Source organism: Pelophylax lessonae (genome assembly GCF_965119305.1).
Source record: "Pelophylax lessonae genome assembly, chromosome: 1".
NCBI lineage: Eukaryota > Metazoa > Chordata > Amphibia > Anura > Ranidae > Pelophylax > Pelophylax lessonae.
This window is the reverse complement of record NC_138768.1, coordinates 642,384,160-642,408,580: the sequence shown is the minus strand read 5'-3', so window position 1 is coordinate 642,408,580 and position 24,421 is coordinate 642,384,160.

Sequence of the window (24,421 nt, the reverse complement as noted above, 5' to 3'; positions counted from 1 at the left end):
AGTAATGTTACTTTGGATTCAAGTCCATGTCTCCCCAAGACAGTAAGACTCAAGGCAGATGCTAATATCAACTCAACCACTTGTCTTCCATACATTGTTGAATAAGCTGATTTACTCACCTGTTATCTACAATGGGTTCTGTGTTTACACTCATAATAATATGTATTGTATTTCAGGAGCTCGAGGACGGCAGTCTGCTAGTTAATTGGCTCAGGTTGATTGAATCATTGTCATCTATTAGTTACTAGAATACTGTTTATGTTGGCTGTCCTTTAGATAATGATTTCAGGGTAATTATAATTCTGTATACAAGGCTATCTGCATATGATAATGTAATCAGGCCCACCTGACCTGGGGTAGTAGATTGATCAGGAGGGGGATGTTTCCTTGTGCTGTATATATTGAGTGTGAAACTGTTTAATAAAGAGAAGGTTCCAGAACTTGTACAAGCTAAGTTGTCGGCTAGCTTTGTATGGTGGTGGCTAGGATATTTGATATCTATGTTTAAGAGTGGGAGGAAGCGGTATACTGACGGAGGCCCACAAACACAGTGTGGGTCGTGGTTCCATTACAGCCACCTTGTTACCGGTGGAGGACACTCTGTCCTTTAAAGATCCTGCAGACAGGAAGGCTGAGGCCCTGTTCTGCCATCTTTTCACTGTGACTGGTTCAATATTGAGGCCGGTGTTCGCCATTGCCTTGGTCTCTCCGACTTTAACGGAATGGGCTAGAATCCTGCGCCAGGATTTGGAAGGGAGTCAACATCCCCCGGAGCTGGCGGAATTGACGGACCAGTTGATACAGGGGTTGCAGTATATCTGTAAAGCCTCCCTGGATGTGGCCCCGTTGGTCTGCAGGGCGTCTGTGACTGCCAATGGTGGGGGAAAAATTCCTTCCATTGTCACCAACAATGAGCCACTATTCCTCCCACTGACACTAACAATGGGGCACAGCTCCTCCCACTGACATCAATGAAAGGGCACAATTCCTCCCACTGACACCAATGATGGGGCATTGCTTCTCCCACTGACACCAACGAAAGGGCACAACCCTTCCCACTGACACTAATGATGGGGCAGAATTTGTCCCACTAATGCTAACAATGGGGCAGAGTTTACATAGTTACATAGTTGGTGAGGTTGAATAAAGACAAAAGTCCATCCAGTTCAACCTGTGTAGATGTGTGTGGCTGTAATCATCTTGCATACCCCTGAATGTTCTGATCCTTGAGATGTACGTCTAAGAGTCTTTTGAAAGCCACCATACTACCCGCAGAAACCACCTCATGTGGTAGAGAATTCCACAATCTTGTAGCCCTAACAGTAAAGAACCCCCCACGTTGCCTGAGGTTAAAACGCTTCTCCTCTAATCGATTTGTATGCCCCCGAGTTCTCATGCAATCCCTTCGACTGAACAGCTTTTTTTCTAAGCCTAGATCCCCATTTAGATATTTAAAAATTGCTATCATGTCCCCCCTCAGGCGTCTCTTCTCCAGGGAGAATAAATCAAGCGATTGCAGACGCTCCTCATAATCAAGGTCCTCCAATCCCCTAATTAGTTTAGTTGCCCTTCTCTGGACTCTCTCCAGCTCCAACACATCCCTTCTGAGGACTGGTGACCAGAACTGGACCGAATACTCCAGATGAGGTCGGACCAGAGTTTTATAAAGTGGAAGGATTATAGTCTTATCTCTGGAATACATCCCTTTCTTTATGCATGCTAATATTCTGCTAGCCTTGGCAGCTGCCGCTTGACATTGCATGCTGTTGCCTAGTCTATCATCAACCAAGACTCCCAGATCCTTCTCCATTTTTGATTCTCCCAAGGGTTCCCCTCCTAACGTGTATTGTGCTTTTATGTTTCTAGTCCCCAAGTGTAAAACCTTACATTTCTCCACGTTAAACCTCATTTGCCATGTCTTTGCCCACTCCGTTATTTTGTCCAGGTCATTCTGTAGGATATCTGCTTCATGCTGTGCTGTTATTGCCCTGCCTAATTTTGTGTCATCTGCAAAAACTGATATTGAACTACTGATCCCGTCCTCAATGCTGTTTATGAATAAATTGAACAAGGTTGGTCCAAGGACTGAGCCTTGGGGGACCCCGCTTACTACCTCAGACCAGTCTGAGTACGCGCTGTTTATTACCACCGTTTGGACACGCCCTTTTAGCCAGTTCCGTATCCAAGAGCAAACCCTGCTGTCGATACCTGCAGACCTTAATTTATAAATTAAGTGCTTATGGGGAACTGTATCAAACGCCTTAGCAAAATCTAGGTACACCACATCCACCGGTCTGCCCCTATCTAGCTCACAGCTCACCTCCTCGTAGAATGTTAAGAGATTGGTTTAACAAGAACGCCCATTTGTAAACCCGTGCTGGTTACTACTGATGATGCTGTTGTCCTTAGCAAACTCTACGATATAGTCCCTTATCATCACCTCCAGAAGTTTACATACTACTGATGTCAGACTGACAGGCCTATAATTTCCCGGTATATGCCTCTGACCCTTTTTGAATATCGGAATCACGTTAGCTTTCCTCCACTCCCCTGGTACATCTCCTGTCCTAATACTGTCCGCAAAGATCAGGAACAGTGGTCTGGATATAACCTTACTGAGTTCCTTGAGTACTCTCGGATGTACGCCATCCGGGCCTGGTGATTTGTTAGTGTTGAGTTTATCCAGCCTTTCCCTGATTTCACCCTCTGTTAGCCATAGTGGCAAGTCCTTTGTATTACTACTAACCATACAGTCATGGTCAGTGTACCCCTCTGATTCCTGTGTAAAGACTGATGAGAAAAAAGCATTCAGCACGGTTGCTTTTTCAGTGTCCTCTGTGACCATCCTCCCATCATTGTTAATTATGTGTGCAATATGCTCTGCCTTAGTTTTTTTGCTGTTGATATATTTATAGAATTTCTTTGGGTTTTCTTTGCTATCCTCCGCTATTTGTCTCTCAAAGTCTATTTTAGCCATCTTGATTTTGTGTTTACACTTCCTATTTGCCTCCTTGTATTGGTCGAAAGGAGGGACACCAACGTTGGGGCACTAGTCCTCCCACTGACACCAACAATGGGGCTTTGCTTACCCATACTGGATGCCAGCATATTTTCTACTCCCACTGGCCCTAGTCTGGCCCCCTCTAAAGTCTGATACACAGAAGTTTGGGGACAGTGACTGAGGTCTCTGATGTGACAGGGAACCCAATGTCTGAATGGATTGCCTTGAGATTTTGCATACTTTTAAAACCCTGCATACTTTTTGCATACTTTCTGCTAAACCCTTCTGAGTGTATGGACACATCAGCTATCATTGAGCTGCGTTCACATCTGTACAAAAAAAGCACTATGCAGATCTGAACGTGGCATTTAACATCTGTGTACACATCATCGTGAGTCGATGGTGAGGTGAATTGTCAGGATAAGATTGGAGGTCCAGGGGATCACATACATTTTATTCAGGACTGTCCTATTGTACATCTGTGCTGGTCAGACATCATTGACCTCCTTTCCATGTTATCTGGTGTCCATTGCGTTGTGATTTTGGTGATCGAATATTGCTTCATACTAACCGGAGATTGTTCTTCAGGAAACCCACCGATACAGAATGGTGGTACACAGAGGAGGGGGAGCCAGTGAGAGTGTCGGTGAGAGCTGGACATATCATTCCCAGACCCGTGTTCCAGAGATGAGACGGCATCATCCCAGAGCAGTGGAAAGGAAGCTGAGTATTACCTGTCCTTAGATCTGATGGCTGCATTAGTTTTACTTTTTCACAGCAGTGATCAAATATTTATTCATTTGGGTACAGCATCACACGGCCGCACAATTATCAGGTAAAGCATTGCAGTGCCGTATCGCAAAACACGGGGGCCTGGTCAGGAAGGGGGTTTAACCTCCTGGAGCTGAAGTGGTTAATTGTGGAATGTGAGAAGTCTTTGTTCTGACACTCGGATACATCGGGTTTTCTGCATGTGAGAGACAAGAAGTTCCTTCCAGTGGGTGTGATTGGGAATAGCTCTCCTGTATCATTAGCAGGGTTCTCAGATCATTAAAGCAGAATTACACCCTATTGGGGAAGTTCCACTTCTCCTCCGCTCTTCTTCTTTTGAAACTTTTTATTTTTGGGGGGAGTGCGTACTTAAAAAAACGAGACCATTCTACTGTAAGTTCCCTCCCACAACCTTTTGGGACATGTCACGGGTCTTAGGAGGCTGAGGGATCATTTGTGCAGCACATTTTGCTCATGCACATTGAGAAGCCAGTTGTGAAGCCGCAAGGAGTGACGGCCGGCTTCCCACACTAAACATGCCGGTGCCAGGAACACAAAGAACCAGCCTGGGTGAGGACAGCGCTGGATCCCTGGGCCGGTAAGTATCCTGTTATTAAAGGCTTCTTTTTTTTCATTTTGGATAGATTAGGGGAGGGTTTAAACCTCTGTCATGTTTTTGCTTTTTGTGTCCCAGTGAGATTTCCCTTTACTTCCTGTCCCATAGCCAAAACAGCGAGTGAGCGGAAATCCCTCCAAAGTCAGGGAATCCCTAGTTGTCACCAGAACTAGTGTCCCCATTGGAAGATGTCCTCTTTATTTCTATTATGGTGACACCTTTTTTTTAAGTTTTTCTTTTTTCTTTATAATGGTCACCAGGACAAATGAAGAGGGTAAATCTCCCTAATGGGGACACAGACAGCAATAAAAACCTGGCGAGTGTTCTAATCTATTTCCACTCTATCCAAAATAAAGATAAAAGTTTTACCTTCAGTTCTACTTTAAGAAAGGGTGGTGTGGCTGACTAGTACACTATAGAAAACATCTATTGCTCTATTGTAAATGAAGTATCCCTAAAACAGATGGCAGAGTGGTTGCTAGCTCTCTGTAGATTAGAATGAAACAGCTGGAGACATTGCTTGTGCTTTTTTCCCCATTCTCACACCTTGATAAAACAACTCCCAAGTGACAGTCCTCCAAATGTCCTCCCATATTATAGCCAGATCAAATACTCTGTACAGGAACAACAATGCATTCACATCTTCTATGTAATATTGGATATACAGTATCTCACAAAACTGAGTACACCCCTCACATTTTTGTAAATATTTTATTATATCTTTTCATGTGACAACACTGAAGAAATGACACTTTGCTACAATGTAAAGTAGTGAGTGTACAGCTTGTATAACATGTACATGTGCTGTCCCCTCAAAATATCTCAACACACAGCCATTTTTATGTCTAAACCGCTGGCAACTAAAGTGAGTACACCCCTAAGTGAAAATGTCCAAATTGGGCTCATATAGCCATTTGCTGAGCGTCATATCCAGAGGTTGTCCTTGGGAAATAGACGTATGAGTGCTGCCAGCATTGCTGCAGAGGTTGAAGGGGTGGGGAGTCAGCCTGTCAGTGCTCAGACCATACGCCACACACTGCATCAAATTGGTCTGCATGGCTGTCATCCCAGAAGGAAGACTCTTCTAAAGATGATGCACAAGAAAGCCTGCAAACAGTTTGCTGAAGACAAGCAGACTAAGGACATGGATTACTGGAACCATGTCCTGTGGTCTGATGAGACCAAGATAAACGTATTTGGTTCAGATGGTGTCAAGCGTGTGTGGCTGCAACCAGGTGAGGAGTACAAAGACAAGTGTGTCTTGCCTACAGTCAAGCATGGTGGTGGGAGTGTCATGGTCTGGGGCTGCATGAGTGCTGCCAGCACTGGGGAGCTACAGTTCATTGAGGGAACCATGAATGCCAACATGTGCTGTGACATACTGAAGCAGAGCATGATCCCCTCACTTCAGAGACTGGGCCGCAGGGCAGTATTCCAACATGATAACGACCCCAAACACACCTCCAAGATGACCACTGTCTTGCTAAAGTAGATGAGGGTAAAGGTGATGGACTGGCCAAGCATGTCTCTAGACCTAAACCCTATTGAGCATCTGTGGGGCAACCTCAAACGGAAGGTGGAGGAGTGCAAGGTCTCTAACATCCACCAGCTCTGTGATGTCTTCATGGAGGAATGGAAGAGGACTCCAGTGGCAACCTGTGAAGCTCTGGTGAACTTCATACCCAAGAGGGTTAAGACAGTGCTAGGAAATAATGGTGGCCACACACAATATTGGCACTTTGGGCCCATTTTGGACATTTTCTCTTAGGGGTGTACTCACTTTTGTTGCCAGTGGTTTAGACACTAATGGCTGTGTGTTGAGTTATTTTGAGGGGACAGCAAATGTACACTGTTATACAAGCTGTACACTCACTACTTTGTATGCCTATATGCTAGAGGAATACCTCTCTGCACAGTTATTGCTTCTTTACACACACAAAACTCCTCTGGGTCACCCCCTGGTGCTTTATTTTCTCTCTTACCTGAACTTCCTCCATCTCTCCACTAGAGGTCACAATTTTAGCAGCCTACCACAAGAGGCCGCATTACCTCTAACAGTCCACAGCATGTCTCTCCTTCACCATCTATTTTATCCTCCTTTTTTCTAGATCAGGGGTCTCCAAACTTTCTAAACAAAGGACCAGTTTATTGTCCTTCAGATATTAGGCATACTGGACTGTGGTCCCTCAGGAGTAGAAAATGCCCCAGCGAAAGAGGGAATAAACAATGCCTCTGACTTGGTGGTCAATGGGAGTGAAAAAAAAAAAAAGAGACATATCACCTTTTGTCAGAAAGACCCAGGAATAGTAAACTAACATTAGTATTGGAGAAATAGTGCCCCATCTTTGGTGTCATTGAGAGGAACAGTCCTCCATTGTTGGTGTTATTAGGAGAAATGGTTCCCAGAGGGACAGATAAATGCAAACAAAGGGATGCATTCAGCCCGCGGGCTGCAGTTTGGAGACCACTGGGGTAAATGGCCCCAAAGACATCTCTGTGACTTTTTAATGAGTTATAATAACAATACAACAAAATCATTTTGCAATTAAAGTGGAAGAATTTGTCTTTCTTTCCTGCAGCAGTTCTTCTTGTGTCTGACCCTCAGCACAGACCAGCAGGTCATGCTTTCTATTACTTCCAGGTAGGAGCACATGTGTGAAGTTGAAGGCCGGGGTCAATATAAAAAGCAACAGCAAAGTAGAGTGTGAATGGGATATCATTGTTTGGGTGGATGTCCTGCAAATCTTTCCCTATCGGTGCCTTCAGCTCCTCCTTTACACTGTGACCACCATTGTCTATGCCAATGGTCTCCAAACTGCGGCCCTTTGCTTGTCTTCATTCGGCTCTTGGGACATTATTCTTCCCACTAACGCCAAAAAATGAGGTGCTATTCCTCCCACTGATACCAGTGATGGGACACTATTCTTCCCACTGACATCAGTGATGATGCACTATTCCTCCCACCGATACCAGTGATGGGACACTATTCTTCCCACTGACATCAGTGATGATGCACTATTCCTCCCTCTGATTCCAGTGATGAGACACCATTCCTCCCACTGATACCAATGATGGGGCACTATTCCTTCCACTTACCCTGAAGGGACACTATTCCTCTCACCGATACGAATGATGGTTCACCATTCTTCCTACTGATACCAATGATGGGGAGCCATTGCTCTCACGAGCACCAATAATGGGGCTGTATTCTTCTCACTGATACCAATGATGGGATACAATTCTTTCCACTAACACCAATGATGGGGAAACATTCCTCCCACTGATATCAATGATGGGGCACCATTCCTCCCTCTGACACCAATGATGTGGCACCATTCCTCCCACTGACATTAATGATGGGCACCATTCCTCCCACTGACATCAATGATGGTGCACCATTCCTCCCACTAATACCAATGACGGGTCTCCATTGCTTCACTTATACCAATGAAGGGGCACCATTCCTCCCACTGATACCAATGATGGGGTACCATTTATCCTACCGATGGCAGTGGAGGGGCACCATTCCTCCCACTGATATCAATAATGAGGCACCTTTCCTCCCACTAATACCAATGATGGGGCACCATTCCTGCCACTGATATCAATAATGAGGCACCTTTCCTCCCACTAATACCAATGATGGGGCACCATTCCTGCCACCAATACCAATGACGGGTCTCCTTTGCTTCACTTATACCAATGAAGGGGCACCATTCCTCCTACTGATACCAATGATGGGGCACCATTTCTCCCACTAATACCAATGATGGGGCACCATTCCTGCCACTGATATCAATAATGAGGCACCTTTCCTCCCACTAATACCAATGATGGGGCACCATTCCTGCCACCAATACCAATGACGGGTCTCCTTTGCTTCACTTATACCAATGAAGGGGCACCATTCCTCCTACTGATACCAATGATGGGGCACCATTTCTCCCACTGATACCAATGATGGGGCACCATTTCTCCCACTGATATCAATAATGAGGCACCATTCCTCCCACTAATACCAATGATGTAAAGAGGGGGGGAGGTGTGGGACTTTAAATGAGGCGCACGGTGGGATGTATCGTGCACCTTCATCACTATTCAAGTAGAAATAAAGAAGGGTTGGGACTTTATATGAGAGACAGGATAAGGCTGGTAGGGTAAAATATAACACCTTTATTGGTACATACATACAGTATATATACAAGCATGACATGTAAAATATATAGAAAAACCAAGATAGTAGAGAAGCTTGTAAGTGGTCCCCAGTCCAGGTTCATAAGAAACATCATGGCAAAGTACCAAAGGTAGTGGTTGACTGTAATCATAACATCAGCAGATGCGTTTCATGGACTAGAAATGCCACTTAATCATGATAAGATGTATGAAATGTGTCTATAAAAAAATATATATATGAGTATGAAAAAAATTTCAGCAATGATGATTAGAAGAAGCTGGGAGGGGGGAAGGGGGGACAACAGAGCCCCCAAATTCCCTAGACTTACATTGCAACTCAGGCAATACCGGGCACTGGAGGTAATTGCATGACCCTGGATGTCTCCCCCGGGAGCTGAGGGCGCACAGAGTAGGCGCACCACATCTGGCGTCGAGTCTGCTGATGTTATGATTACAGTCAACCACTACCTTTGGTACTTTGCCATGATGTTTCTTCTGAACCTGGACTGGGGACAACTTACAAGTTTCTCTACTATCTTGTTTTTTGTATATATTTTACATGTCATGCTTGTGTATATATATATGTATGTACCAATGAAGGTGTTATATTTTACCCTACCAGCCTTATTGTGTCTCTCATATAAAGTCCCAACCCTTCTTTATTTCTAATACCAATGATGGGGCACCATTCCTGCCACTGATGTCAATGATGGGGTGCTATTCTTCCCACTGATACCAATGATGGGGCACCTTTTCTGCCACTGATACCAATGATTGGGAGCTTTTCTTCACACTGATACCAATGATGGGGCACCTTTCCTGCCACTGATACTAATCATGGGGCACCATTCTTCCCACTAACACCAAAAGAATGGTGTGCTATTCCTCCCACTGATGCCAGTGATTGGGTGCTATTCCTCCCACTGATGCCAGTGATTGGGCGCTATTTCTCCTACTGATGTCAAATGATGGGGATGCTATTCCTCCCACTGACACCGACGGGACACTCTTTCATCCACTACTGCCGATTAGATATTTATTCCTTCCACTACCACCAACAATGGGACGCTATTCCTCCTAATAACCACTGGGGTGCGATGCAATTATTTTACTCCCACTGACCATCAAGCCTGATGGATTTTCTATTCCCAGAGTCCACAGTCCGGCCCACCTAAAGTCTGAAGGAACAAAAAAGGGTCCTTTATTTAGAAAGTTTGGAGTCCCCTGGTTTACGCTACCTTGGTGGTCAGGCCATGACTTTTTCTTCTTTGACTGCAATGTCTTGGGTTTCTGTACGGTGGGGGAGCGGTGGGCACTGATTCAATATCGGCCCAGCAACAATTATAACTTAATTGATCTTAACATTTTTTTTTTTTTCAGCATAGGGAGCTGTACTCTGTCACTAACATAACCCCTCTATCTTTTTCCTCCTGTCCCCGTCATGAAAACCTATGTAATGTAAGGGACTCTGAAATTAGTAAGGCAGCCAAGGAACTAACACGCTAAACATCAGCGATGACAGGTTCACTTTATAGTAGAAGTTTAGTCTTTATAACTTCCACCTTTCAAATACTTCTGCCCCCATTGTACTGCGAACAATTGAGCACAAATTGCAGTTTAAAACTTCCCCCTCTTATTCAGTCAGGGTTTTCTGCATTCTAATGGACCCCAGGATGTCATGTGTGACTGCTGCAAAGACGGCTTCAATAAAGACGTGCATAGAAAATGTTTTTTAAAATGTGAAATATTGAGTTACTTCCACTGCATTACATGCTGAACGTTTATTCCCTTTTCTGTTAGCTTTGTGTTAATTCATCCAATAAATATTCCTTTATTTAACAAAGGAATGAAGGGGGTGCTACAAAGAGGTCGGGGGGCTGCCTATCTTGGATGTAGGCTGTAAAGAGTAACTCCACTTTTATTGAGAATAAAACATTCCCCTCTGGGTGATCTGTGTACTTTGCACAGATTTTAATGAACTTTATAGTAGATTCCTACTAATTGCTATTCTGAAGAAAAGGCTGTTTGTTTGTCTGTGTCCATGAGTGAATGTGAACGGGAGGGATTTTATAATTCTCATCAGCTGCAGCACTTGAAGGATTCCAATGAGGAAAGTGTCAGCATCTGCACCCCTTTAGAAGGGATTAACCTTTGAGAGTATCTCACCAAAAAGGATTTTATCTTAGTGTGCAGACTTCTGGGAAAATCAGTGAGCCAATCATACAAGCAGTAAATTATATTTTGGGAGGGAGGGGGGGGGGGTGTTCTGTCGCCATATTACATTGCATGTTAGAAAAAATGACAGCGCTGTAGATTAAGAAGGAAACGTCATTTACAATAACCTGCATTTACAATATGACTTGTGCAGCAATTGTATATGCTATATTATTATTTTATTTGCTATTTTTTTCCAGAAAAGTGGAGCTTCCTTTTAAACTAAACCTGTGCATGATGAGTGTTAGGGGAACCGGCTTTTTAAATCCAATGTTTTTCTTTTTCCAATACAGGAAAATGTAGAATATTTGATCAAGGAGCTTCGCAGACCCGAGTCCAGCATCTACTTTCTCTGTGAGTAGTCAGACAATGTGTAAAGGGACATGGGTTGGTAATGGCTCAGAAACATTCTGGTAGATTGATGGGTTTCTATATAGCTTGGCCATAGTGTATGGATACCCACGTATAGCTATGGCAGGGACATCGGACTTTAAACTACTTTGAGGCTGAGATTAGTTTGAGTGGATCTGGCAGGATATTGTACATAACTTCCTGAAAACTTCCCAGCACCGTCCCTCAGTACTTCTCTCAGGACCTCTCAGCTCTGATACAAGCAGTGGGTTGACACTTTGGAGGAGTTATGGAAATATAAAAATATTTTAATGGGGAGATTGTTAGTCTAGAGAAGTGGGCCTTCCTAGGCAGTTGGGATTTTCATGCCGACCACCTTGGGTAATGCCCACATGTGATGCTGAGCCTCCATAATTTAAGGAACTGAAATTCAAGGAATGAAAAGGACAGCCAAGGACAGTCAGGCTAAGGAGGAAAGGACTAGACAATGCTTTACATTGCACAGCTAGGAAATGAGACCGGCTCTATCTGACCTACGGCAGCTTCTAATGCACAGTCTGAGAAGCTCACAGTGTGCAGTGAAATCAGAGAAAGATATTCAAAGTAGAACTAATGGCAAGTTTTTTCTCCCCTCATTTTGGATAGAGTATTTAGAGTATAGTAGAGTATGTAGAGAATAGTTTATACCCCTGTAAGGTTTATTTTTGCTGTCTGTGTCCCATTGGGAAATTTCCCATCATTTATTGTCCTATAGCCAAAACATGAAGTGGGAGAATATCCCTCCAAAGTAAAGGACTCCCTGGTTGTCACCAGAACTGCTTTCTTCATTGGAATATTTCCCCTCTATTCCTGTTCTGGGGACAACCCAAAATTTGTGTTTTTCTTTTACTTTCACGTTTGGTGACAACAGTAAACAGGACAAAGAGAGGGTGAATCTGCCTAACTGGGACATCAATAAAAACCTGAAAGATGTTCTAATCCCTCTCCACTCTTTCCAAATCTAGAAAAAGTTTTGTCTTTTGTTATACTTTAAAGGATGAGTCCACCCTAAAAGTAAAATCCCTGCATCTATAGACCTCCACAATCTAACACTACCCTATCTAGCCCTATAAAGAAGAAATCAGTATACAGATCTTATTTAAAGCGGATCCAATCCTGTCTCCAGCGGCGGAAGCTCTGCGGACGACACGGCTGACAGCGGCTATGAAATGAATGGGAAGTGACCTCACCCATAGACTTACTTTGGGGTTTCTGTTGTCGGCTGTGTCCTCTGCACCCGCCTGCACATTGAAGCCACGACTGACAGCTCAGAGTGGGATCGGGTTGGATCGGCTTCAAAAAAAGGTATTTATACTGATTTCTTCATTACAGGGCTAGATAGGTTAGTGTTAGATAGTGGAGGTCTATAGATGCAGGGATTTCAGTGTTAGGGTGGACTTATCCTTTAAGTATAGGAGAGGATTTTGTAAAACTGTGCAAGACTGAATGTAAGGCTTTCGTTCATCTTTAAGGGTTTTATGTTTTTAAGAAAAATGGTAACGAGATTCCCCTCATGTTTTAAGTGGCCCAAAGGATGGTGTCAGTGTAAGGCAGCCCATAGATAAGTCAGTTTTTCCATTCAACCATGGGTTCAATTGGCAAAAAACAGCCTGGATTCCCCCTTCCACACACTTCAGCTATTTGCTCCCTTCTGAGCTTTTGTTTTCTGATGACAGGGAGACTTCCCCACCATCATAGTACCCTAATCAGTGTTGTAGGCTATAGCCTGCAGAGCTGATCGAGTGGGGGAAATCTGACAGGGCGGATGTACAGAAGTGGATTAGTAGATAGAGCACAGTGTCCATACACGGATCGAATATCAGCCGGTCCCTGCTGAAGCAGCTGAATATTAATCCATGTTTGGCTGGCCTAAGTAACTCCCTTAGGCCCAGTGTGGAGGAGCTGCTCCAAACCCATCTGCTGCTCCACACTGGCCTATAAAATGTAGAGCTCTGTATATCTGTCTGGTTAGGATCTTCAGATAATATCACCTCAAACAAAAAATGGTCCAGGCGCTTATCCCTTGAACAGATTCCTGAAAGGTCATAAATCCAGATGGCTATGATGTTAGGAATGTGACCAATAAAAATCTTCTCTTTCCATTTTTTATTCAAATTTTTACATGTGTCAAATTTTTATATGTATTTCCTATATGAAATTTGATAGTTTTTAATTTTTTTATGGACTTTAGGTATTGATCCTTGGTCTATTTATCTTGGTACACAAATGAGAGGACATCTATGGGTATGCGTGTATATTCGGGTGAGATATGCACAGGCATTTGCTATGGATAGCCCTTCTTATCCATTATTATTATTTTTCATTTATGTATTTCTTATAGATCTCTTAATATATTTAAACATTTTTTATCAATAATTGTAGTTTTATACCACAAGAGACTGAATGATGTTGTACTTTGTAATTATGTATAATATACATTTATAGATCTATGCCGTATTATTTTTTAATCTTTTAATATTGTTATTTTATTTAATTCATTAACCAATGGAGTATATCCCATATCTCCAGGGTTGCTTTGGGATTCCCGTTTTTTCATTGTTTTTTTCTTGTTTTCTCCTCCCCCAATTTTTCTTTTTTTGGTCTCTATTGGCCGCTTGTTTCAATTCCGCCCACTATTCCGGCTTTATATGTCTTCTGGTTGCCAGTTGACGCAACTTGACAAAGCGCATGCGCGCGAAACATGTAGTTGCGGCAACCAGAAGCTTGAGTGTCACCGCCAACATCCAGCCCGGCGTCCTACTGAGCTTCCGGCCGTCACTTCCGGTGACGTCAACTGCGTGCCACTTTCGGCGATTGCATAGGATGCGGTGATTGCGGAGGATCCGGCTCTGGGTCTGTGTAGCGGCCGCACACAGTACCCATCCTGTCTCCCACTACCGCAGCGATGTCCTTTGGCACACTGGATTACCTCTCCCTGCTTGTTACTATGCATTGTGATCGGATTGCCCTGCCTTTACAACTTGAAGGTTGGGACTTTGAATGAGAGACATGACTTGGTAAAAAATTATATCACATTTATTGATACATATAAGGGTAATCATGATGTAATACACGTATAAAAGGCTTTATTATGTAACATTAAAAAATGGCTACTCACAGACGTAGATAAAAGTATATCATATCAAGCTAGATTGCTCAAATGTCCGGGTTTAGTCCATATAATCGTCCATAACCGATGAGATGACGGCTGACGCGTTTCGAGGTCTAGCCTCTTCCTCAGAGCCACACTTTTATCTACGTCTGTGAGTAGCCATTTTTTAATGTTACATAATAAAGCCTTTTATTGAGGATAATGCGCTAGGTCGGTGCGCCCTTTTTTGTTTTCTTTGCTTCTAGTACCGGTGGACTACCCCAGTCCGATATGGGCAGCAAGACCCTAGCCATCTGAGAAGCCAGTTGTCAGTCCCGTGAGGAGTGTGGTCGAGGGGTTTGGATACCAAGCGCGGGAGAAGGGTGGTCACACCTTATTGTTTTTTGTAATACACGTATAGGCTGAGATGATATGGTATTAAATAAATAGTAAAGTACATAGTTATACACCCCAACAAAGGCAATCTCAAAAGAACCAGCATAACAATGAGACAGTAGTAACAGAGTAATAAAATGACATCATAACATCCATAGACTGACGCGTTTCGTGGACTACATTCGCCACTTCTTCAGAGTCGGTGTATGATCATATCTATAAAAGTAAATAAGTATATGTGTATAGGTACATTGTATTAGATGGTAATTTGGAAATTGGGGGAGAAGGGGAGAAAGGGGGGATAGGAAACAGAGTCCCCATGATCCCAAAACTTACACGGTAGTTCAAACAGTAACTGGTCCTGGAGGTGGGGGCATCGACCCAGATGTCTCCCCCGGGAGCTGAGGGCACATGGGGCCCACGGGTGAGGCGAAGGTGTCACATACAGAAAAGGATATGAGTAAGTTTTGTTGAAATGTTGCAGGGTAAGCAGAGTATATCTAAATAGAGTAAATAATAATAATGATAATGGTAAATAGTTGTATTGTATACAGAAGACGTAGTATTACTGAACTGATATGTATGGTGAGGGGAAAGTGACAAGGTGATGTGGGCATAAGGGATGAGTTGGGTGGAGTGGGGGGGGGGGGTGATAAGGAAGTGAACTGTTGAGGAATAATAAGTTGATCGTAAATATGGTAAGAGTATTACTGAGTAGCCAGAGTGTGTCTATATAGAATGAGTAAAAATATTGGCAGTCGTAAGTAAGTATGTACTATATAGAGGTCGTAATGCTACTTAAATAGTATGTATAGTAATTATATACCTGCATGATTATATACTATGTAGAGGTCATGATGCTACTTAATGATATGTATGGTAAGGGAAATTGACAAGGTAATGTGAACCTGAGAAATTAATGAATGAATTGAAGTGGGGGTGAATATATGGTAAAGTGGGCTAATTAAGCAAAAAGAGGGTGATGTGAAAGTGGACTGGTGAGGGTTGTGAGTGAGATGAAGGGAATTAGATGAAGTCGGATGCAACCGACTAACAACTGTGCCTGAATTATAGGAAGTGTAGTGGTGACTGAGTGGAAGAAGGGGGTAATGGGGGAAAGGAAAATATATAGAAAATATAAAAGATATTGAAGGGAAGTTGAAGTAACCTGTAGAAGAATGAATCCAGAAGAAGGAAGAGAACGTGACACAATAACGCCAAAACCCGCCGGCCATCAAGCGCCCAGCGTCACGAGGTGCATAGACATGGAGCCGCAGAGCAGAGGCAGACGCCATGCCGCCCTGCTGGCCTCCTCTTATGCACCAGATGGAACAGCAGCCGTCGGCGTGCGGCGCCAAAATGACGTCACACGTCGGCGCAGAGCGTGACGCCGATGTGCGTCGGGACCGCCCACCTGATCCGCCGTGCTCAAGAGAGCCTGGGGGGAAGGGGAGGGCACCCGTCACACATCGCAGCTCCCGAGGAAAGCAAGGGGGGAAAAGCCATCACCGCCAGCCAGCAAAGTGGGAGCAAGCTGGAAAGCAAATTGTATAGCCACATATCAGCCAATAAAAGTCAATTATGTATCCAGTATGTGGAGTATGTATAAAAAAAAAAAATATATATAGATATATATAGCGCAGGTTAATACATGTAACTAAAGTGCAAAGAAACCCCCAACTCATACGGGGGAATCTATATTGACACAGCACATTAGGCTCAAAAAAATGTAAGCCAATATGTGCAGTCAATGCACAGTGAAACAAAAATGTATCAACCTGTCATGTCTCTCCATCCCTGATTCGGATATAAAAGGGGGGAGAAGGGTGGGACTTTAAATGAAACGCACGGTGGGAATGGCCGTGCGCCTCCATCCCTAATATCAATAGAGACAATCCAAAAAAGTTGGGACTTTGAATGAGAGACATGACTTGGTAAAAAATTATATCACATTTATTGATACATATAAGGGTAATCATGATGTAATACACGTATAGCTGATGATATGGTATTAAATAAATAGTAAAGTACATAGTTATACACCCCAACAAAGGCAATCTCAAAAGAACCAGCATAACAATGAGACAGTAGTAACAGAGTAATAAAATGACATCATAACATCCATAGACTGACGCGTTTCGTGGCGTCTGCCTCCGGTCTGCGGCTACATGTCTATGCACCTCGTGACGCTGGGCGCTTGATGGCCAGTGGGTTTTGGCGTTATTGTGTCACGTTCTCTTCCTTCTTTTGACTTTTATTGGCTGATATGTGGCTATACAATTTGCTTTCCAGCTTGCTCCCACTTTGCTGGCTGGCGGTGATGGCTTTTCCCCCCTTGCTTTCCTCCGGAGCTGCGATGTGTGACGGGTGCCCTCCCCTTCCCCCCAGGCTCTCTTGAGCACGGCGGATCGGGTGGGCGGTCCCGACGCACATCGGCGTCACGCTCTGCGCTGACGTGTGACGTCATTTTGGCGCCGCACGCCGACGGCTGCTGTTCCATCTGGTGCATAAGAGGAGGCCAGCAGGGCGGCATGGCGTCTGCCTCCGCTCTGCGGCTCCATGTCTATGCACCTCGTGACGCTGGGCGCTTGATGGCCGGCGGGTTTTGGCGTTATTGTGTCACGTTCTCTTCCTTCTTCTGGATTCATTCTTCTACAGGTTACTTCAAATTACCTTCAATATCTTTTATATTTTCTATATATTTTCCTTTCCCCCATTACCCCCTTCTTCCACTCAGTCACCACTACACTTCCTATAATTCAGGCACAGTTGTTAGTCGGTTGCATCCGACTTCATCTAATTCCCTTCATCTCACTCACAACCCTCACCAGTCCACTTTCACATCACCCTCTTTTTGCTTAATTAGCCCACTTTACCATATATTCACCCCCACTTCAATTCATTCATTAATTTCTCAGGTTCACATTACCTTGTCAATTTCCCTTACCATACATATCATTAAGTAGCATCATGACCTCTACATAGTATATAATCATGCAGGTATATAATTACTATACATACTATTTAAGTAGCATTACGACCTCTATATAGTACATACTTACTTACGACTGCCAATATTTTTACTCATTCTATATAGACACACTCTGGCTACTCAGTAATACTCTTACCATATTTACGATCAACTTATTATTCCTCAACAGTTCACTTCCTTATCACACCCCCCCCCCCCCCCACTCCACCCAACTCATCCCTTATGCCCACATCACCTTGTCACTTTCCCCTCACCATACATATCAGTTCAGTAATACTACGTCTTCTGTATACAATACAACTATTTACCATTATCATTATTATTATTTACTCTATTTAGATATACTCTGCTTACCCTGCAACATTTCAACAAAACTTACTCATATTTTCTGTATGTGACACCTTCGCCTCACCCGTGGGCCCCACGTGCCCTCAGCTCCCGGGGGAGACATCTGGGTCCATGCCCCCACCTCCAGGACCAGTTACTGTTGGAACTACCGTGTAAGTTTTGGGATCATGGGGACTCTGTTTCCTATCCCCCCTTTCTCCCCTTCTCCCCCAATTTCCAAATTACCATCTAATACAATGTACCTATACGCATATACTTATTTACTTTTATAGATATGATCATACACCGACTCTGAAGAAGTGGCGAATGTAGTCCACGAAACGCACCAGTCTATGGATGTTATGATGTCATTTTATTACTCTGTTACTACTGTCTCATTGTTATGCTGGTTCTTTTGAGATTGCCTTTGTTGGGGTGTATAACTATGTACTTTACTATTTATTTAATACCATATCATCTCAGCCTATACGTGTATTACATCATGATTACCCTTATATGTATCAATAAATGTGATATCATTTTTTACCAAGTCATGTCTCTCATTCAAAGTCCCAACCTTTTTGTATTGTCTCAATTGATATTAGGGATGGAGGCGCACGGCCATTCCCACCGTGCGTTTCATTTAAAGTCCCGCCCTTCTCCCCCCTTTTATATGCCTTTACAACTTGGGATTACCACAGCACCCCAGGGAGACCCGGATACTCCAGGACCGGTTTGGCTGACTATTTATATTATATTTGTTTTTTATAACTTGACTTTATTAAACTTCCATGGTTCATCTTGACACTCTCTTGTCAGTAATCTATACAGCATTTTTAATATGCACGCCACAGTGCGCCATCCTTCTTTGCTATAGTTTAGATAATATCACCTGTAGCTTCTCTTAAAGGCTATTTCCACCTTTCTGACCATACCAATGTTACACTGATACCTGTAGTGTAACATAAATCATGGGGCCATTCTCCAGACCCCTACCCTCTATCTGCCCCCCTCTGTCCTAAGTCATATCATCCATTCACTCAGATCTGTGTTAGGAAAGACTACAAGTTCCATATGCCACCATTTATTCAATGGAGTACAAGTGTGGTGACATTGCTGCACTCGTAGTCCATTGATTATTTCCTGCAGTCCCATAACCAAAGGTTGTTACCTTTTATACAGACCTGGGGCTAAAGGAATAGTCTGTGGGAGCCTCTGCATTGCCCCAGACACCCACAGATCACAGAGATATTTGATCACCACTGCGTTTTTTTTTTTCCTCTATAAAACCGAAAATTTTGAAAAAAAAACATTTTTTTTTTCTGCTATAAAACATCCAATAAATAAATAAATGTAAAAAATCAAAATTCTTTACTAATTCATGCCAATGTATTGAGCTACATATCCTTGGTAAAAAAAAAATCCCAATAAGTGTATATTGATTGCTTTGCGCAAGTTATAGTGTCTACAAAATGGGATATTTTTATTTATTTACTGGTAATCGCGGCGCTCAGCGACTTATTGCGGCACTGCGATATTGTGGCAGACAATTTGAACACTTTCTGACACTTTTGACACCTTATGGGGACCAGTGACATTATTACAGTGATCAGTGCTAAAAAGATATGCACTGTCACTTTACTAATGACACTGGCTGGGAAGGGGTTAATAACATATTAATGATAATATGAACAGCAGCGGCCGGTCAGCCTCTTTAAACTAATGAAAGGCTGACAACGGCCTCAGCTATTCCCATATAGCCGTGTCCAGCTAGGACATCCACAGGCCAACACTCGGTGTGTGGCTACATGTGGAAAGTTGCATTGTAGGTCACAGGGTGTCCCTGTTATTGGAGGAGAGCTGGTCATGGGTGTTTGACAAGTAAAATAATCAGGCTGTCCCCCACATGGTCAAACTGATTTTTTTTTTTTTTTCCAAAAAAATTTTATTGAATAAAGAATCAAAGTCATACAGCAAAATGAAAGAGTTGCAACATCAAATGGTACAATCAGTTTTGTACAGAAACAGAAAAGTATTTTTTTTTTTCCAAAAAAATTTTATTGAATAAAGCAGATTTTTCATTAGATAACATACATTCTCAGTAGAACAGAATACATAAGTTTGGTGATTTCTTTCAAAAAAAACATTTTTATACATTTCTTGCAAACTTTTTTTTGGTTCACATGCATTGCAATACATCTTTAAGCTGGCCAGCTGCATCAAAGGAATCCCTCTCTGGCCAGTCCTTACACTATAGTAATCTATCTATCTAAATATACACACACACACACACACACACACACACACACACACACCCACACACACACAGCACACACACACCACACACACAGCACACAACACAGCACACATACAGCAATCTAGCCCCCCCCCCCCCCCCCGCAGTACAGAAACAACCCATCCCCTCACTTATACACACGGATCATACATATAAATTAGGTCTTCCTAGTCCCAGCTCATTTTCACAAAGTTGACACATGTCCCTGGGACTCAGATAAGAGCTACAGCCAATCACAATCCATAACACATACAAGCAGCACTCACATGAGGACTGCACATGCAGGAAACAGCCACAGGTGACAGTAAAGAGCCAGATATAAGAAAAGCAACAGAGCAGCAGCTGCCGACTCTTCTGGGAATGAACATAGAGAAAGACAGCAGGGCAACCAGGCTCCTCCCGGCCCTGCTTGGCAGTTGGGCCCCTGGAGATGCCCCAGGCCCCTCATTTGTGTATTGGTCACCTCCCCCCATCCCACCCCCCCTCTCCTGATGGCAGCTCTGCCTGACAGTTCCCACCTCTAAAGAGTGGCCTCCTGATGCTCCAACCAGACTTTATTAAACAAGTCCATATGAGATATCCACTTGCTAAATAAGTTGAAAGAGATAATCTTCCATACTCGAAAGACGTACCAGATTCCCTTCTTCTGAAGTCTGGTAACCACCAAGACGCCCTGCCTTCAGAATCAGTTATGAGGCTAGATGCTCAACTGCTGGGGTCTGGCAACTGGTTGGGTGTCCTGTCATCTGGATTTCCTAAGAGATACAAAATTGCAAAATTTCAGTGCCTCAACACAGTAGATACCCCAAAGCTCAGATGCCATGGGTTATCTGAAGACTTAGCACTGGAGTCATTTGACAGTATCGGTGCCCTGACATCAGGGTGTCTTGTTATAACCAAGTAGCTTGCCTGGTCCCCAAAAAATTGTTCGGCATTTCAACTGCCACCTAGGTCTTTCCAAGGCTCTGGTTACCCAGCAAAGGTCCCCAAGTCCACTTGAAGTTTCAGCAAGAGCATCTGGAATGTGGCAAGGTACATATGGTACTCGACCACCCCCCAAAAGATTGCTACTTTCTAGGCTGTTATGGCAAATGCACAGCAATTTCATCTGGGTCGTGACAAAGCCCATTTGGTACTCGACCACTACCCAGAATAGCGCTATTATTGGATTTGTTATGGCAAATACAGCTACTGGTTACACTTGAAATGTCTAGACCACCAGGCTTTGAAACAACAGGAGAAATACGCTCCAAAAGGGACTTGAATAATGCAAATATTGGAAGAATCTTAGGCTAGACAGGCAACCCATGTAAGGTATGTGACCGTAATGGAAACTTGGAAGTGTCAGACCCATCAGCAGACGGGGGCTTAACCTTCGTACCGGAATCCAGCTGGGTAGCAGGCAGGGAATCAGCATTGTCTAAATGGGCAGCAGGCATGGAATAAGCAAAATCTGGCTGGGGCAGTCTTCCATAAATGTTCGATTTAGCCAGATATGTTGGTTTATATATTTGGATTGCCGAGCTTGGTGGTTTCTTCTTAGAACAACGTCCAATATGCTTTGCTGATTTCTATCAAAAGTCTCTGTAGAACAGGGTAAGACGCTTGACTGTTCCCATTAAAAGTCTCTGTAGAACAGGGTAAGACGCTTGGCTGTTTCCATTAAAAGTCTGTAGAACAGGGTAACACTCTTGGCTGTTTCCATTAAAAGTCTCTGTAGAACAGGATAACACTCTTGGCTGTTTCCATTAAAAGTCTCTGTAGAACAGGGTAATACTCTTGGCTGTTTCCATTAAAAGTCTCTGTAGAACAGGGTAATACTCTTGGCTGTTTCCATTAAAAGTCTCTGTAGAACAGGGTCCAAATCTTGAATGCTCCTATGGAACTAAGGAATGAAGGCATCTGCTGGAATGTCCTTTTGTGCCTGCAAAATATAAAAAAGAAAGTATGTAAGTTATGGTTGCCGTGCATGCTGGCATGTGTTTGTAACCACTTTAGCCCCAAGCCCATTTTTGACACATTTTGTTCACAAGTTAAAATCAGTATTTTTTTGCTAGAAAACTACTTAGAACCCCCAAACATTATATATATATATATATATATATATATATATATATATATATATTTTTTTTTAATTTTTTTAGCAAAGACTCTGGAGAATAAAATGGCGGTCATTGCAATATTTTTTGTCACGCTGTATTTGCGCGGCGGTCTTTCAAATGCCATTTTTTGGGGAAAAATTCCAAAAAATTACATTTCACTGCATTTGAAAAAACTAAACAGTAAAGTTATAGCTCAAAAGAGAAGTTCTGGCGCTACTCCCAAAGGTAGTCTCCTGGAGAATACATACGAGTATGTGGAACACGAATGTCCATGAGAACACTGTTCGCCCAATCCTATATATTGGATAGCTTGTAAACGTGATGAAGAAAAAATGAATGAATGAATGAATGAAGGATGGCGCTCAAGTGTATTAATAACTGGTGATTACCCCAAAAGAGACATAGATAAATGGTCCAATAAAAGTTTATTCTGTGAATCCAAAGATAAAGAAGCAATATGTATATAAAAGAAGTAATTCCTCCTACCAGTCCATGAAGCCTCTGTGTGTCACTGCTGCCTCAGCACGATTTCCTGATGTCAATCCCAAGGAAGGGAGAAAGCTGACAGATGGAAATGGAATGTGGCATAAGTCAGTGGAAAAGAGGAGCGGGGCCCAGCGGAGGTGGGGGCTCACACGGTCCGGTGTGCGGCCGCTTCCTGGACCGGAGCCCACGCTGTACTACGCTGACGCCCGCTGTGAGAGCCACATTCCATTTCCATCTGTCAGCTTTCTCCCTTCCTTGGGATTGACATCAGGAAATCGTGCTGAGGCAGCAGTGACACACAGAGGCTTCATGGACTGGTAGGAGGAATTACTTCTTTTATATACATATTGCTTCTTTATCTTTGGATTCACAGAATAAACTTTTATTGGACCATTTATCTATGTCTCTTTTGGGGTAATCACCAGTTATTAATACACTTGAGCGCCATCCTTCATTTTTTCTTAAACAGTAAAGTTAGCCCATTTCTTTTTATTTATTGTGAAAGATGATGTCACGCCGAGTAAATAGATACCCAACATGTTATGGTTTAAAAATTGCGCACACCTGCGGAATGGCGACAAACTACAGTCAATAAAAATCTCCATAGGCGACGTTTTTGAGAATTTTTAACAGTTACCAGTTTAGAGTTAGAGTGTAGCTCTTCTTTCTAAATTATTGCTCTCGTTCTGGTGATCGTGGCGATACCTCACATGTGTGGTTTAAACAGCAATTTCATTTGCAACGCGACTTCCGTATATGCTCACGGCGACGGGGCGGCTAAAAATATATATATTTTTTTCCTATTTATTTTATTTTTTTTTTTACATTTTACCACAGGTTTTTAAAAAAATAAATAAAAATCTGATCACTTTTATTGCTGTCACAAGTAATGTAAACATCCCTTGTGACAGCAATAGGCAGTGACAGGTACTCTTTATGGAGAGATCGGGGTCTAAAAGATCCCAGACCCCTCCAATACACTTCCATGTATTCAAAACGCCAAAAACGGCATTTTTCAATACATTCACTTTTTAAATCCGGCGCCTTTAGAAGCCGAGTAACCCGGATGTGACGTCATGAACGCCGCCTTTCGGGTTACGTCATCGGAGACCCGATCGAAGCCGCATTCGGCTTTGACTGGGACTCCATCCAGCCGGCAGTTGCATAGGTCTCCCGGTGGGACGGGAGACCCGAGTAGAGCCGCAGGAGGGGGGGTGTCCCCTCCCGCTCACTGGGGTAATGATCGAGCGGCTCCTGTCCTGGCCACATCGGTTGTTACCGCCGGAAGCCGACCACCGGCTCTAAAGAACCGTACCGGGGTGATGCCTCTAGCTAGAACCACCTAAAGTCAGCTGACGTAGGTCTACGTGGCTGCTCATTAAGTGGTTAAGTTGCACTATAATGCATTTTTTGCAGGTGTTCCAGTGCTTTTTATTACCCTTTCTCTTTTTTTGTAATGTATTCTTTTACTATGTCCTTTTTTTTTTTTTCAGTGCAAACCAATGAAGGGCATTAGGATAATCTGAAACAATAGAAAACAAGACTATTTTCCTTGTGCTTGCATTT